A 4518-nucleotide genomic window follows, 5' to 3' on the forward strand; every position below is an offset into this window, starting at 1 on the left:
ATAATCAGCAAGGATTACTGCAACCCAAAGCAGAAGGGGAGAGAGCGGAGGACGTAGCCATTCTTTCTAGGAAGCACATTCTTTCTGATAATGGGCGCAGAAGGACTTTGTCCTGTGTGTTTGGACTCACTGGGGAGAGATAAGATTCCGGGGTTGGGGGAGCCTCCTGGTGCTGTGAGAAGCTTTCCTGTGGCCTCCTGAGGGTAAAGGTAGCTCTTCAGATCCACTATCCTGTCTGGCAGCCCAAAACCTGCAGGAAAGCCATTTGGAGTTAGGCACAGGAGAACTAAGAAGAACCAAATCCCGTATAGTGAATTACATGCACTACTCCATTTGATTTCCAGAATAATCTTCTGAGGGAAGTCTTTATCCAAAGAATTATGGAGTCTCACATGTTTTTAAATTGAGACTTTTTTTTTAATTAATGGGATTAGTAAAGTTGCCCAGGTTAGCCTTACACTTACGATCCCTGCCTCAGCCTCTTGAGTTATGTATTGTGTTTAAAGGTCTCTCATATCATGATTCAGACTGGCCCAGCCCAGAACTCACCATGTAGCTTAGGCTAGCTCAGGCTGACCTCAGACTATCAACAATACCCCTGTTTTAAACTGCGATGCTGAGACCACAGGAATGAGCTAAGCCCGGCTGAAATTATTTTTTTTTCCCTTTAGCTATTAGAAAGGAATAATTTGAGACACAGACAGAGTCGCACAACACCCAGAACATTTGCAGTGGTACCCTTTGGTCAGAAAGATTCATGTTTTGCATGAAATTTTATTAATGTTCACATTTGGTGGGACACACAAAAGTTAGCTTCATGACCATTCAAGTCGGGTTCTCTGCTAAGTGGGTGTCAGTGGCAGTTCTTGGGGGAGAAGAGCCAAGGCTTTCTGCTTGAATAGCCTGTCGGATGTGAGAGGCGAGAGCATCTGGCGGTGTGGCAATACCCTTGCACAGCGAGGAAGCTGAGTGTCACTCTAATTTTGAGTGACAGCTTCATATGTCATCTCTCTGGGATCTGAGCTCAGTCCCTCTGGAATTTGAGTTGCATCTTCCTTGCTGTTCTCTTTGCCAGCCCCTCGGCTGGGCACTCAGCTGCTGGAGCACCTGCCCAGTGGCAGAGATCTGCTTACCCCCCTCCCTTCAGCCAACCCTGCTTCTTCCTTCTTGGGTCTCAAGAAGGAGGATCAGCCAATGGGTAGACAAAAGGCACAATATGGTCATTTTTATAAAAAATGAAGCCTCAATAGACTTGTCTGCCTGGGATGCTGCATGACTTAGGGACTGTCATTGGTGGGTCTACAACAGTCCATGTCGGATACAGTTCACATTTATAGGTCCTCATCTGGTGCTCAGATCACCCTGCCCCTGTAGAAGACTGCCTGAGGGTCCCCTAGGTCTGGAACAAGTTGCTTCGGAGTTTTTGTGGCCTGTGTGAGCAAGCCTGTGGGCCTCCTAGAAAGGCCAAGGCTTTGCCGAACTTCCTCAAAAGAGTGTCTAGGGTTATCTCTGCCTCTCTCTTCTCCTACGTTCTGTCCAAAGAAGCAAAGGAGGGAGCTCAGAACCATGAGGATGAGACCTCGGAGAGACTCTGTGTGTGTGATAGGCCAAAGCTGTGAGGTTGAGGTCATAAAGAGGCTGAGTGCAGGCCATAGGGGCAGACACCCTGCCCTCACCGGGGCATCCCATTCTTCCAGGGATAGATGACTAATGTCTTCCCTAAGTTTCCAGCTGTGAGTGACAGGGGCTTCTGGAGCCCTGCTCTGGGTCTGCAGAGAGCTGGCGTTTGCCTTTGGCCTCTTCAGGCAGCTCGCATCTGTCTTTCAAGCAATCGAAAAGGCCTCACCATTCCAGGAGCAAGCAAGCGCTGAGCCAAGGATGGGTAGAGAACTCCGGCACGCCTCGGGAGAAAGAAAAGTTTTATTGCAGCACAGAAGTTCTGCTGTGTACTTGGTTCCCTGCTGACCCAGCTAATGTTCGAGCTTTCAAAGAACCAGGTAGGAGTCTGACAGGCTCGCCAAGAACAGAGAAGAATCAAATCTTCCCTGAGAATCTTGCAAGGTACTTTTTTCTCTGTTTCTGAAGGGACTTGGGTCCAAGTTTTTGCCTGGGGAGAAACTGCTCTCAAGAGCTTGGGGGCAGGAAGAGAGTGAGACCTGGGGAGAGGCCCCCTGAGGGCAGAGGGAATTCCAACAGGGACCCTAGGCAAGACAGCATTGTGAATAATGAGCCCTATATTCAATCAGAGGTGGCTCCAAGCAAGAAACTATGCTGAAGGTTTTATGTGGTCATCATTTCTCACACAAACATCCATTATATGACATATCGCCAAAATGTTTGTGTTTCTTACAATACATGGCACTTCATTGTTGAGATTAGTTTAATTGACAGCAGTGTGTGTGTGTGTGTGTGTGTGTGTGTGTGTGTGTGTCCATGAAAGGTAGCCTTGTTCCTGGTTGAGCTACAGCTCGAAACCCCAGTGATCCTAAGGGGACCAACCATAGGTGCTTCTCCTGGTTCCCAGGCACCAGGCCCCTGTCACTAGCCTCAGCCCCCCATAGATTTGTAGTCATCAGTCACGTAGGGGTAACGCCCCAAGCCCCTCCACAGGCAGAGGACATGACCTGTGTGTGGTCAAGTAGGCTCAAGACAGATCTCTATTTTAGTGAGATACCTAAAGGCCTGGAGGACTTAGCCAATAAGCTTTCTTTCCCAGGCACTCCTCCCTATGAAAGGTATTTAATCTCAGGCCCACCCTGAGAAGTGAGGCTTTTACTTATCCACGTTCTGCCATGGCAATAAATGCCTTAAAGCCATGGACTGTCTCTTTTCATCAGGGTCCACTGTGAGGAGCCATGGAGAAGGACTTTGCCTCTCCCATAGAAGGTCTCTCTGCGCTCCCAGCCAAGACCAAGCCAAGCCCAAGCTCAAGATCTCTGCTGTCAAGCCAAGAACTTTCCCCGAGGGACCAGCTGGAGCTCCCCACTTCCCCCTTGGCCTCGGGCCAGATCCAACCCGAGGACCCCCACTTCCATTCTCAGCTCTTCTGTGGCTTTCAATGGCTCCTACGCGTCGAAGAGCCTGACAACCAGACGGGCCTCAGCCTCCTCGCAGGCCTGGGGACCCCCAGCCAGCTCCGGCTGTCCCAATCAGACTGTGACTTCCCACCCTGGGATCAGTGTCCCAGGGCTGCCCAACGGCCCAGCCCTGTGGCAGAGCAGACACGGGACCTCAGAACCCTGTGTGTGTGAAGATCTCATACTATGTATAATCCAGACTGATCTCAAACTCACAGTTATCCTCCGGCCTCAGCCTCTCAAGAGTTGGAACCACAGGTGTGCACCACCATACTCAGCTATGTGGCAGGTTTTCTTTTTCTTATTCAGTGACACATAAAAGCAACTGGGGGCAACGGAGACTTGTGCAACTCAGTGTTACTTCATTGTGATTTGAGTGTGAAATCACCCAAGACTCAGCAGGTGGCTTCGCTTGGGGAGGCTGTGTGGTTTTGCTGGATGAAATCCATCCCTGGGGGTGGGCTTTGAGGTGTTCTAGCCGGGTCCCACTTCCTGTTCTTTCTGCTTTGCAACGCCAGGAGCCCTGAGCACGCACAGTCACAGTGTCGTCTCTGTACCCTCTGGATCCTAAGGGATAAACCCTTTCTCTCTACCACTGTTTTTTATCAGAGTATTTTATCACAGCAATGGAAAAGAGATCCATCTTGCAGATTGAGGACACCGAGGCTCAGAGAAACAGGTTAGGAGACCCATCCAGGGCCACATGGTCTCTGTCTGTACTTGAAATGACCCATGCTTGCTTCGGGAGGGGGAAAGCCATCCCTCGGGCTGGTGAGTGTCCGCTCTTCAGGCAAGCCCGAGGAGAGTAAGATCGATGGAAAACAAGCAAGCAAAGCCCACAAAGGAAACTTTCTCTGCAGATCAGACCAACCGTGACTGACTCTTCCATTGAAGCAACTGGAAATGGAAGAATTCTGAACTTTGACTAGGCCCAGATCTTGGCTTTTGTGAATGTGTGCATGCATGGGTATTGGGGGGGGGGGGTCCAAAGACTGAGCTGTCTCTGTAGCCCAATCATAAATGTTCTAGGTGAGGTTACAGGCCTGGCATCTTGCACTTTTTTAGGAAGTCTTAGTTCCTTGAACTCCCTGAGCCTCAGTGTGTTCAGTTGCAAAATGGGAACAGTAAGGACATCAGCCAGGAAGTAGCAGCTGTAAACATTTCCTGTCTGGGAAAGGCCTGGCACAGCTTATTCTCAGCAAATTGAAGTGAGGGTTTGATTATTGCTGCTGTGAGGTCATCATGGTGGTAGACAGCATAGGGCCTTTCCACCCACACTGCTCCCAAGACCACAGACATCATGCATTAACCCGTCCTCCCTCTGCCTCCCGAGACCCCTAAGAAGGGCCGTGGGTGCTCTCTAGCGCCCCCAGGTGTTCATGATGGTAGCTCATGCACACTGTGCCTTCCTCTCTCCCAGAGACCTTGGGATCAAGGAGCA

The 4518-nt window shown here is 50.2% G+C and overlaps 1 long non-coding RNA gene across 1 annotated transcript; it reads left to right on the forward strand.

Annotated features, from left to right (window-relative positions):
* The first annotated feature begins 916 nt into the window (after window positions 1–916).
* Window positions 917–3669, forward strand: LOC116101493. Its single transcript, XR_004122855.1, has 2 exons — window positions 917–1997; window positions 2838–3669. It is a non-coding gene; the product is annotated as an uncharacterized LOC116101493 (long non-coding RNA).
* Window positions 3670–4518: the final 849 nt, after the last annotated feature.

The sequence above is a fragment of the Mastomys coucha genome, unplaced genomic scaffold, assembly GCF_008632895.1.
Source record: "Mastomys coucha isolate ucsf_1 unplaced genomic scaffold, UCSF_Mcou_1 pScaffold21, whole genome shotgun sequence".
NCBI lineage: Eukaryota > Metazoa > Chordata > Mammalia > Rodentia > Muridae > Mastomys > Mastomys coucha.